Source organism: Tachysurus fulvidraco, chromosome 1, assembly GCF_022655615.1.
Source record: "Tachysurus fulvidraco isolate hzauxx_2018 chromosome 1, HZAU_PFXX_2.0, whole genome shotgun sequence".
Taxonomy (NCBI): domain Eukaryota; kingdom Metazoa; phylum Chordata; class Actinopteri; order Siluriformes; family Bagridae; genus Tachysurus; species Tachysurus fulvidraco.
The window spans coordinates 16404890-16417389 of NC_062518.1; the positions used below are offsets into that span (position 1 = coordinate 16404890).

The window sequence follows — 12500 nt, forward strand, 5'->3', positions numbered from 1 at the left end:
GCTGCAGAGTGTCAGAATGACCAGAGACCGCAGTGTTCATGTATACAAAAGACGGGCTCACCTTGTTTCGTGCCGACAGAAATGCGGCTCTGTGTGGTAAGGCTTGCGGTGGTGGTGTGTGTTTACATCAACAAGGAATGGTGCAAGAACTCTGTGCCTGTGTCTAGTTACTGCTTATCGCTAGTGGAGTTTGTGAATGTTAGATGCAGGCCATTTTATTTACCACGGGAATTCACCACGGTTTTCATTATCGGAGTTTACATTCCCCCCCTAGCGGTAGTGCTAAAGAGGCTCTATGTGAACTCTATTAACGATCTGCAGAATGTTCACCACGGCAGACTGTTTATCCCTAAATTCCATCAGTATGTGGACTTTGCCACGAAAGAGGGAACACACGCTTGATCTTGTTTACACAAACATTTCCATCGTGTATCCTATGGAGCCCCGCCCCCTGTCATGCGGAGCCCCACCCCCTGGCTGGCAGAGCCGTGCCCCCTGTCATGCGGAGCCCTGCCCCCATCTCGGCTACTCAGACAACATTTTTGTTATGCTAATTCCTGCATACAGACCACTCGCCAGACGCTCTAAACCGGTTTTGAAGCAGGTGAAATCCTGGCCAGCAGGCGCTACCTCGGCTCTTTAGGACTGTTCTGACTGGAACATCTTCAGGGAGGCTGCAACCAACAGCGACTTCATCATCTTGGAGGAGTACAAGGCATTAGTGACCAGCTACATCGGCAAGTGCATTGATGATGTGATTGTCTCCGAGACCATCACCACACGGTCTAACCAGAAGCCGTGGATGACTGTTAAAGTGTGCTGCTAAAGTCTAGAGACCTAGCCTTCAGAACAGGGTACAGGGCGGTCCTAAGAACAGCAAGGGCCAAACTGTCCCATGCCATCATGCCCAGACAATCCACAGCCACTTTCAGGACAGCGGAGACACCTGGCGCATGTGGCAGGGCATACAGACCATCACGAACTACAAGACAGTTTCACCTGCCTGTGATAGTGATGTTTCCCTCCCAGATGCACTGAACAACTTCTATGCTTGGTTTGAGGTGCGGAACAATGTTACATCAAGGAAGACCATCCCTCCCCACAACAGTCAGGTACTCTGTCTATCCACGGCCAATGTGAGGAGAACTCTATGCAGAGTTAACCCACGGAAGGCTGCTCAGGGAATGTGCTGAACAGCTAGCGAATGTCTTCACTGACATCTTCAACATTTCCTTTAGCAGTGCTGTTGTTTCTATGTGCCACAAGACAACCACAATCGTCCCCATGCTCCGTGGACGATGATATTACCACGGCCCTTTGCTTAGCCCTCACCCACCTGGACAATAAAAATACAAAAGCTTTTCATAGACTTTAGTTCAGCATTCAACACAATCATCCCTCAGCACCTGATTGAGAAGCTGAGCCTGCTGGGACTAAACACCTTCCTCTGCAGCTGGATCCTGGACCTCCTGACTGGGAGACCTCAGTCAGTCTGGATCGGGAACAGCATTTTCAGCACCACCACACTGAGCACTGGAGACCCTCAGGGCTGCGTGCTCGGCCCACTGCTATTCATCTTGCTGGCTCACGACTGTGCAGCAATGCACAGATCGAACCATATTAACAAGTTCGCTGATGACACGACCGTGGTGGGTCTCATCAGCAAGAACGACGAGTCAGCATACAGAGAGGAGGTGCAACGGCTAACTGCCTGGTGTAGCGCCAACAACCTGTTCTCTGAATGTTGATAAAACTAAAGAGATGGTTGTGGACTTCAGGAGAGCACAGAGCGAATACTCTCTGCTGAACATCGACGGATCATCTGTAGAGATTGTCAAGAACACCTAATTTTTTGGTGTTCATCTAGCGGAGAACTTCACCTGGTCACTCAACACCAGCTCCATCACCAAGAAAAAACCAGCAGCGCCTCTACTTCTTACGAAGGCTGAGAAAGGCACATCTCCCTCCCCCCATCCTGACCATGTTCTACAGAGGAACCATTGAGAGCATCCTGAGCAGCTACATCACTGTCTGGTTTAGGGAACAGAAAATATGGAGACTAAAATCACCTCCACACACAAAACCTATCCAGCCTGAACACGGCTCTGTTTGTACATAAACCCCATCAGTAGCTTGGAAACATCACATAGAAACCGGCACAGCAGTTTTGGCTGGTGTTAAACCGCTCTGTGTAATGACCTCGTGATAAAAGTGGGACAGAAGGATTAACACCAGGACTGGAGAAATACTCATCACTGATGTAGTAACTAACAGTAAACGATTTCAGTAATTACCCTAGTTATGTAAAGGACACCGAAAGTTACTGATTGGTCCAAACGCGATGAGCGTGTCCTTTCCGTCCTTCCGACGTACAGGATGTAAACGTAGCGCTTTGTACGTCATCATTTATCCAAAAAAAATAATAAAAAACATAAAAATAAAAAAGGTTTAATTTTCTGTTTGCTTACTGTACACACACACACACACACACACACACACACACACACACACACCTTATATACAGTTACATACTGAGCTTTCCCTCTAAGGTGTGTGTGTGTGTGTGTGTTTCACTCTTGTCATGATTGCCATTTCTTACGTTCCTAGCGATGCATTCCTCATGCTCTTTGCAGATATCTTCCCGCTGTCCCTTTCATCTTTGTCTTTCCCACTGTCTCACTTTATCTCTCTCTCTCTCTCTCTCTCTCTCTCTCTCTCTCTCTCTCTCTCTCTCTCTCTCTCGTATTTAACCCACCTTCTTCCTCCCTCTCACACACACTCTGCTTTATTCTTTCTCTTCACATTCTCTGTGTGGAAAATTGCTTCATTTAAATGAATGTTTCAGAGATAAAAGTAGCCACAGAGGTGCAGAGACGTGCCGAGCCTCCACACACAGTCAGGTATTGCTGCACTTGTGGGGACCGGATCTGCAAACTGGTTTTTGAGGACTTTGATTTTACATTCAGGTTATGCTGTATTTTAGAGGAGGAAGTAACATTCTCTCTCTCTCACTGACTCTCTCTCTCTCTCTCTCTCTCTCTCTCTCTCTCTCTCTCTATCTATCTCTCTCTCTCTCTCTCTCTCTCACACACACACACACACACACACACACACACACACACCTTATTCCTATACATATGGGGAGTGCACTTCATGTCCCAGTAACTAGCTGATGGTTGTGAAACATTTTAGATGAAGTGAAACTGTATCCCAGCTGAGCAGTGTACTTAATGTGTGTTTTGTTTTGTTTTGTTTTCATTTTTGTGCAACAAATATCCTGTAGGGGGGGGCACGGTGGCTTAGTGGTTAGCACATTTGCCTCACACCTCCAGGGTTGGGGGTTCGATTCCCACCTCCGCCTTGTGTGTGTAGTTTGCATGTTCTCCTCGTTCCTCGGGGGTTTCCTCCGGGTATTCCGGTTTCCTCCCCCGGTCCAAAGACATGCATGATAGGTTGATCTCTGGGAAATTGTCCGTAGTGTGTGAGTGTGTAAGTGAATGAGAGTGTGTGTGTGTGTCCTGTGATGGGTTGGCACTCCGTCCAGGGTGTATCCTGCCTCGATGCCCGATGAGGCCTGAGGCTCCCCGTGACCCGAGGTAGTTCGGATAAGCGGTAGAAGATTAATGAATGAATGAATGAAATATCCTGTAGCTAAATCTGGGATTTAACAGAAATTGTACAATTTTCTGACACGCTGCAATGGTTAGTACTATATAAAAAAAAGGTGAGAATTAAAATTCTGCTACTTGTGAAAATCGTGGCTCTGTTACCCAGGGTAACTCGTCATGCTTGCGATCAGTGAGATCTATACTACAGGTTTATTCTCGAACCAACCAATCAATACACTTATTAATATTTCAGCTAGCATTTAGCATCCGGCATCAACAATCAATCAACTGACGATGCGTCTGAAGCGTGATGTTTCGCACGTTATCAATAATCAACTCCGAGTTTGGGCCAATCGCCAGGTTTTGATGTGAGTTTCCACAAGCAGAAGGTCGGTTGCTCACAACCTGCTCCAGCTTTTCGTTTTTTTCCCCAGTCGTTCATCTCGTCCACCCCGACATCACACCCCCCCCTCTCTTTCTCTCGCTCTCTCTCTCTGTCTCTGTCTCTGTAAGATGAAAGAGGCGCCCGGCGGAATTCCATTTGTGGTGCGCTTTTAAATAGCTGCGGCGGCACGCTCACGAGAGGGAGCCTGATGAAAAGAACGCCAGTGAGGGAGAGAATGAGAGAGAACAAGAAAGAGAGAGAGAGAGAGAGAGAGAGAGAGAGAGAGAGAGATTCTCAAATGTCAAATTTTAACTTATTGTTTTTATTTTTTCTCCTTTTCTTATTTTTTTAATTTCAACAAAGCAAAGATAAATTCCACATACATGAGAATGATTTTTTTAGCAATATAGAAAAAACACACTATTAAGAATAAATTCTCATTTCATATTAATAAAGCAGAGAGAGAGAGAGAGAGAGAGAGAGAGAGAGAGAGAGAGAGAGAGTTAAAGGAAGCATCACAAGGACAATGGAGCAAACATCAAACGGTCGAACGGTATAGAGTTTGTGTGTGTGTGTGTGTGTGTGTGTGTGTGTGTGTGTGTGTGTGTGTGTGTGTCTCTGTCTGTGTGTGTTTGTGTCTGTGCCTGTGTCTGTGTGGCTGCCTATGTGTCTGAGTGTCTGTGTGTGTTTGTGTCTGTGTGTGTCTGTGTGTGTGTTTGTGTCTGTGTGTGTTTGTGTCTGTGTGTGTCTGTGTCTGTGTGTGTGTGTGTGTGTGTCTGTGTGTGTTTGTGTCTGTGTGTGTTGGTGTCTGTCTGTGTGTGTCTGTGTGTTTGTGTCTGTGTGTGTGTGTCTGTGTGTGTTTGTGTCTGTGTGTGTTTGTGTCTGTGTGGCTGCCTATGTGTCTGTGTATGTTTGTGTCTGTGTGTGTCTGTGTGTGTGTTTGTGTCTGTGTGTGTTTGTGTCTGTGTGTGTCTGTGTGTGTTTGTGTCTGTGTGTGTTGGTGTCTGTCTGTGTGTGTCTGTGTGTTTGTGTCTGTGTGTGTGTGTCTGTGTGTGTTTGTGTCTGTGTGTTTGTGTCTGTGTGGCTGCCTATGTCTGTGTATGTTTGTGTCTGTGTGTGTTTGTGTCTGTGTGTGTTGGTGTCTGTCTGTGTGTGTCTGTGTGTTTGTGTGTGTGTGTGTGTGTGTGTGTGTGTCTGTGTGTGTTTGTGTCTGTCTGTGTGTGTCTGTGTGTTTGTGTCTGTGTGTGTCTGTGTGTGTTTGTGTCTGTGTCTGTCTGTGTGTGTGTCTGTGTGGCTGCGTGTTTGTGTGTTTCTGTCTGTGTGTGTGTGTGTCTGTGTGTGTTTGTGTCTGTGTGTGTTTGTGTCTGTGTGTGTTTGTGTCTGTGTGTGTGTGTTTGTGTCTGTGTGTGTTTGTGTCTGTGTGGCTGCCTATGTGTCTGTGTATGTTTGTGTCTGTGTGTGTTTGTGTCTGTGTGTGTTTGTGTCTGTGTGTGTCTGTGTCTGTCTGTGTGTGTCTGTGTTTTTGTGTGTGTTTGTGTCTGTGTGTGTTTGTGTCTGTGTCTGTCTGTCTGTGTCTGTGTGTTTGTGTCTGTGTGGCTGCCTATGTGTCTGTGTGTGTTTGTGTCTGTGTGTGTTTGTGTCTGTCTGTGTGTGTCTGTGTTTTTGTGTGTGTTTGTGTCTGTGTCTGTCTGTGTGTGTCTGTGTGTTTGTGTCTGTGTGGCTGCCTGTGTGTCTGTGTGTGTTTGTTTCTGTGTCTGTCTGTGTGTTTGTGTCTGTTTGTGTGTGTGTGTTTGTGTCTGTGTGTGTTTGTGTCTGTGTGTTTGAGTCTGCCTATGTGTCTGTGTGTGTTGCTGTCTGTGTGTGTTGGTGTCTGTGTGTCTGCCTATGTGTCTGTGTGTGTCTGTGTCTGTGTGTGTTTGTGTCTGTGTGTGCTTGTGTGTGTTTGTGTCTGTGTGTGTTTGTGTCTGTGTGTGTCTGTGTGGTGTTTGTGTCTGTGTGTCTGTGCGTGTTTGTGTCTGTGTGTGTGTGTGTTTGTGTCTGTTTGTGTCTGTGTGTGTTTGTGTCTGTGTGTGTTTGTGTCTGTCTGTGTGTGTCTGTGTGTTTGTGTCTGTTTCTGTCTGTGTGTTTGTGTGTGTGTTTGTGTCTGTGTCTGTCTGTGTGTGTCTGTGTGTTTGTGTCTGCCTATGTGTCTGTGTGTGTTGGTGTCTGTGTGTCTGCCTATGTGTCTGTGTGTGTTGGTGTCTGTGTGTCTGCCTATGTGTCTGTGTGTGTCTGTGTGTGTTTGTGTCTGTGTGTGCTTGTGTGTGTTTGTGTCTGTGTGTGTTTGTGTCTGTGTGTGTGTCTGTGTCTGTGTGTCTGTGTGGTGTTTGTGTCTGTGTGTCTGTGCGTGTTTGTGTCTGTGTGTGTGTGTTTGTGTCTGTGTGTGTTTGTGTCTGTGTGTCTGTGTGTTTGTGTCTGTGTGTTTGTGTCTGTGTTTGTGTGTGTGTTTGTGTGTGTGTTTGTGTCTGTGTCTGTCTGTGTGTGTCTGTGTGTTTGTGTCTGCCTATGTGTCTGTGTGTGTTGGTGTCTGTGTGTCTGCCTATGTGTCTGTGTGTGTTTGTGTCTGTGTGTGTTTGTGTCTGTGTGTGTCTGTGTGGTGTTTGTGTCTGTGTGTCTGTGCGTGTTTGTGTCTGTGTGTCTGTGTGTGTTGGTGTCTGTGTGTGTTGGTGTCTGTGAGTGTTTGTGTCTGTGTGTGTTTGTATCTGTGTGTCTGTGTGTGTTTGTGTCTGTGTGTGTCTGCCTGTGTGTCTGCCTGTGTGTCTGTGTTTGTGTCTGTGTCTCTGTCTGTGTGTGTCTGTTTGTGTCTGTGTCTCTGTCTGTGTGTGTCTGTGTGTGTCTGTTTGTGTCTCTGTCTGTGTGTGTCTGTGTGTGTCTGGGTCTGTGTGTGTTTGAGTCTGTGTCTTTGTGTCTGTGTGTCTGTGTGTGTGGAGAGAGAGCGAATACACACACTCACACACACTCACACACTCCAGCAGACGATTGCCTCAGCGCAGCCTTGGCCGCCACATGAATGGTTTATGAGCATGTAGCTCTGCTTGCGACTGAAACTAGAGTCGTTTTCCGTGACACGAGCTCCAAGGCTGTGAAAATCACACTGAACTTCAGTCACTGGACAAAGCAGGACAGGACAAATCCCACCTGAGCGGACAAACAGAGAGTCACTACAAACTATTCAGCAAACTATTAAGTTTCCAGCGTTCAGTGTGACGTCGTTACACGACTAAACACTAACGTACAAAACTAAACACTTGTTCGGTTTACATCAGTGAGTTTATTCACATTTTAACTCGACATTTAAACAGACTTTAGGTGAAAGGTTTATAATCAGTAAATAAATAAATAAACTGTGACATTACTTTGCACATAAACAGTCATAACCACGAGCTTTTAGAGAACCTGAGCAGTGATGATGACCACGTCAGCCACTGCGTGTCACACTGAGTTCTAGGTCATTGGACTCGTCCTTGTAGATATTTTGTCAGGCTGCAGAACACGTCCGTCTGTTCGAGTCGTTCTGGGGACGTGGAGAGGACTGGTGTATGCTGGAACCCTGTGTAGTACAGTAGTGAACTTAGTGATCTGGAACCCCAGTGCATTGTGGGTCGGGGTCAGAGGCCCCAGTCCGAGCGTTTACCCTCCTGTTCCGGGCTTCTGTTTTTGTACACAAACACACACACACACACATACAGTTCAGCACACACTAGGGGGGGTCTGTCTGGGGGATTCACAGACCCTGAGCCTCTGGCCTGTTTACTGACCTCAGTGCATGATCACACACACACACACACACACACACACACACACACACACACACACACACACACACACACACACATTCTCACACACACTCCTTTTTTTTTAGCACGGTGCCCCAGGTCTTTCCCTGCCCCAGCCGCAGCATATAAGGCCTTTCTCAGAAAGAGAGAGAGGGAGTGTGTGTGTGTGTGTGTGTGTGTGTGTGTGTGTGTGTGTGTGTGTGTGTGTGTGTGTGTAGCCCACAGCTTTGATCTGCAGCTGAAGGGCACTCACGGGCCACATCTCCAACTACGTGAGAGTCTGCAGCCCAGCTGGAACGACAGGGGGAGGGGGAGGGGGAGGGGGAATTCCTCTGCTGCTGTGGGAATTGGGACACGACCGCTCACGCTATTAATATATTGAGTGTTGTAGGCCCCAGAGAGAGAACAAGAGCGAGAGAGTGGGGGAGCGCGAGCGAGACAGAGGAAGGGAGTGATTGATTTTCACACCACCGCTAACATTTCCGCACATCGTCGATATAATCGATGGCGGTGATTAATGCCTCCGCCGCCGCGCTAAAAAGAGTCGAATTTGTTAGTGCGGAAATTCCCCTCCCTCCCCCATAACACGCTCTAATCTTTTGTTGGGAATTTGGATGAATTTGGAAAATGTGTCATTTAAATTCTGTTTAAGGTGAAAAAGGGGGTGGGTTTTTTTGTTTGTTTTAGTTTTAATATAAAATCGTCACCCTTGTGCCAGGTGAGCTGTTTACATCCCGGTCCAGCGTCAACGTGAGTGAAAGCGTTAACCCTGAACGGCTCGGCTCGCAGAACCGCACCGACTTTTCCTCCTTTTCTAAGCTGTTTTGGATAAAAGCTGACGGAATGTCATTTTTCATAAAATTCACACCACCGCATGCCGTATTTTCTAGGCAATAGAGATTTTAAACATTGCCAGCTGTAAGGACCGCTATAGCGACCCGGCGCTAACTCCGCAGCCTCAAGTATCGAAGTCGCTAAGCAACAACTGCATGCGGTATTTAACAATTTGTGCAAAATTCAAACAAAAAGAAATAAATCTTTTTATTTTATTTTATCTTCTAAATTTTTATCCTACTTTATTCTTCTGACGACTGATTTTAAAGTTGTTGTTTTTTACTGAGGAAATTTGCAAAACTGGGAAATGTTTCTGGGACTGAGTTTATAAAAAAATTTGCTTCGATGGTGTCAGATTATGAGGCTTAATTTTATCCCTGCACTCTGATTGGTCGGAAGGTCTAGATGATTTTTTTTAACAGCGGCCATAACAGCTTTCAGATAACACGGCTTCTGGGGGAAGTCGTGGCCTAATAGTTAGAGATTCTGACTCCTAATGCTAAGGTTGTGGGTTCGAGTCTAGGGCCGGCAATACCACGACTGAGGTGCCCTTGAGCAAGGCGCCGAACCCCCCAACTGCTGCCCGGGTGCCACAGCATAAATGGCTGCCCACTGCTCCGTTTGTGTGTTCACGGTGTGTGTGTGTGTGTTCACGGTGTGTGTGTGTTCATGGTGTGTGTGTTCACTGCTGTGTGTGTGTGTGTTCACGGTATGTGTGTGTTCACTGCTGTGTGTGTGTGTTCACTGCTGTGTGTGTGTGTTCACTGCTGTGTGTGTGTTCACTGCTGTGTGTGTGTTCACTGCTGTGTGTGTGTGTGTGTGTGTGTGTGTGTGTGTGTGTGTGTGTGTGTGTGTTCTCGGGGTGTGTGTGTGTGTGTGTGTGTGTGTGTGTGTGTGTGTGTGTGTGTGTGTGTGTGTGTGTGTGTGTGTGTTCACTGCTGTGTGTGTGTGCACTTTGGATGGGTTAAATGCAGAGAACAAATTCTGAGTATGGGGTCACCGTACTTAGCCGTATGTCACGTCACTTTCAAATGGGTTAGCGCGTTCGTCCTGTTATGTTATCGTTTCTATGGTAACAGATCATTCACTGGGACATTGAAGACAATAACGAAGAAGCATTTTTTAACGTTACTGGAAGGAGTCTCCAGTGTCGGTACTTTATACCAGAGGTGTGAGTAAGTCACACATGTGCGAGTCACAAGTAAGTCTCAAGTCATGAATGTCAAGTCGAGTCTCAAGTCTCAAATTTGTGACTTAAGTCTGACTCAAGTCAAATCATATGACTTGAGGCCCCCATCACTGCTCTATACCAGTCAGAGTAAAGCGTTCTGACGTCCCAATGTAATTATAACCAGGTTTAATCCTTTAAAAAAAATAAGTAGTATATATACTTTAATAAATGTAAAAAAAAAAATTGTGTAATCGCTGTGGAAGATCATCACCATCGTCATCATCGCAGCAGCTGTTGCTTAAATTCTCTCAGGGAGTTAACTCTGTGTTGCCATGGTTTCCAGGTTGCGGTTAGTTTGGTGACACAAATAATCCATTAATATATATAATATATATATATATATATATAACAAATTGTATATATATTCTTCATATTTCGAACAAAACAGTTTGTTAATGAAGCTGTGACTCATGAAGCTGACCTGAGTTCAGTCTGGTGATCATAGATGATGGTGAGAATCGGATAATATCAGCTCACCTAAAAAAAAAAACAAAAAAAAACGTGCGTGAGTCTAAACACGTGATCAAAAACCTAGCGTTCTTTAGAATTAGCACACAAAATGTCAGTGTGTGATTTAAGTTGCTTTAACTTGTCGCTCTGGCACTAGTTAACGAGAGTGACAGGAAATGGAAGCCCATGCGATCCGGCTGTATAGCGCTGCCTCCAGGGTTCATCTGAGCAGCTACACGGTCAGCCGGTTTATAAGACAAATGGACACATAAATGAAGAATGGTGTTTAACTAGAGAAAAGATTTTTTAGTATCGTTAACATTAGCTCCAGAACCCAGTTAGTGCGACTCTGTAAGTCCGAGAAGCGTCAGAACTCGCCGTCATCACGCCGCTTATCAGTGTGTGTCATCAGCCCACGCTTCACCGACCAGCTCCGGATTCGGAAACGGATTCTCTGATTGATTTTATGGAGAAAAAAAAACAGGCGAGAAAAAAAAAATCCTGAGTTGTTCCCCGAGAGAGAGAAAGAAAGAGAGAGCAAGAGAGCGTGAGGAAGCGCAGGGGAGGGAGGGAGAGGGGGGGGAACGAGAGAGAGAGAGAGAGAGAAAGAGAGAGAGAGAGAGAGGGGGGGATTTGGCTCTTTATCTCTCCGCCGCTCTGCTTCGCCAGTAAGCAGGATTAATGTGGCTGTCTGAGCAGGAGCCAGGTATACACACACACACACACACACACACACACACACACACACACACACACACACACACACACACACATACACACACGAAGCGTGCACACTCAAAAACCACAGATATAACCCCTATTCTGTGTCCTGTACACACACACACACACACACACACACACACACACACACACACACACACACACACACACTGACTGTAGGAAACACCTGTTTCTTTATTTAGAGACACACAGACAGACAGTGCACACAACATAACTTCCATCACTCTGGGTGTGTCCTCTGTGTCCTCTCACAAAGCGAATCGTTTAAAAAAAAAAGAAAAGAAAATCTAATTTCACAACTGAGGACGTTTTGATTTCAGAACCATAATGGTGATCAATTCTGATCGAAGTTCGGGTCGAACCTGTAGTAAAAAAAAAATTATGATTTACGAATCCATCACACGCTCAGGTGTATTTTTATTTTTTTCTTTGTGAAAGCTCACTGTTTGGGTTTCAGCACGTTACTGTGTCACAATGTCTACTTCATCTATTTAGAGAGTCCACGTAGCTCCACCCCTTCACCTGTTTACAGCACCTGCTTGACTCTAAAGCCCCGTTCACACTGCAGGTATAAAGTGGCCCAAATCTGAGTTTTTTTGGGGTCACGTGACCAGGTCAGACTTCTTCAGGAGTAGTGTGAACACTCAAATCTGGCCCAGATCTGATTTTTTCAAATCAGATTCAGACCACTTCCATATGTGGTCCTGAATCAGACCCAAATCTTTGTTTTTTTTGTTTTTTTTTCAATGTGGCCGCAGTGTGAACAACCGAGGCGGATTTGATGCGACTTTTTCGTCAATCTACATCGACATTCGTCACAATTATGCGCCGGCGAGGACGCACACAAACGTGGCCACGCCTACAAAATGGATCAAATAATCAAAAGTCGCCCTCGACATCCGAAAATTTTCAAAACACTGCGTCTCTGTGCTGCCATCACACACACATTTAGAAAGAAAAGCGAAAATACTTACTTCCTCCATAACCTCGCCAACTTTAGCACAACGGCGTGATGCGTGTGATGTTATTGTTCGTTTGTGCATGCGGGTCAGTTCGAAACAGCAAACTGTTCACATTGTTATCTGATATAGGCCACATTTTAAAAGGTAATGTGAACAGCCAAACAAAAAAATCAGATCTGAGCAAAATATCTGAATTGAGCATTAAGACCTGCAGTGTGAACGTGGTCAAACTCGTCCAATATCCATGTCCAGATGGCCCCACCCCCTTCAACTATCTACAGCCTCCGAATGGCCCCACCCCCTTCAACTATCTACAGCCTCCACATGGCCCCACCCCCTTCAGCTATCTACAGCCTCCACATGGCCCCACCCCCCTTCAACTATCTACAGCCTCCACATCGCCCCACCCCCTTCAGCTATCTACAGCCTCCACATGGCCCCACCCCCCTTCAACTATCTACAGCCTCCACATGG

At 46.0% G+C, this 12500-nt stretch overlaps 1 long non-coding RNA gene across 4 annotated transcripts; it reads right to left on the reverse strand.

Moving 5' to 3' along the window:
- Window positions 1–3985: 3985 nt before the first annotated feature.
- LOC113651864 lies at window positions 3986–10894 on the reverse strand. Of its 4 annotated transcripts, XR_007144770.1 has the most exons (5): window positions 10463–10894; window positions 10295–10350; window positions 7429–7683; window positions 6996–7170; window positions 3986–4198 (listed from the first exon to the last, which is right to left on the reverse strand). It is a non-coding gene; the product is annotated as an uncharacterized LOC113651864 (long non-coding RNA). The 4 variants fall into 4 exon arrangements; XR_007144766.1 differs by having other exon boundaries at window positions 10295–10894; XR_007144768.1 differs by having other exon boundaries at window positions 6986–7170; window positions 10295–10894.
- Window positions 10895–12500: the final 1606 nt, after the last annotated feature.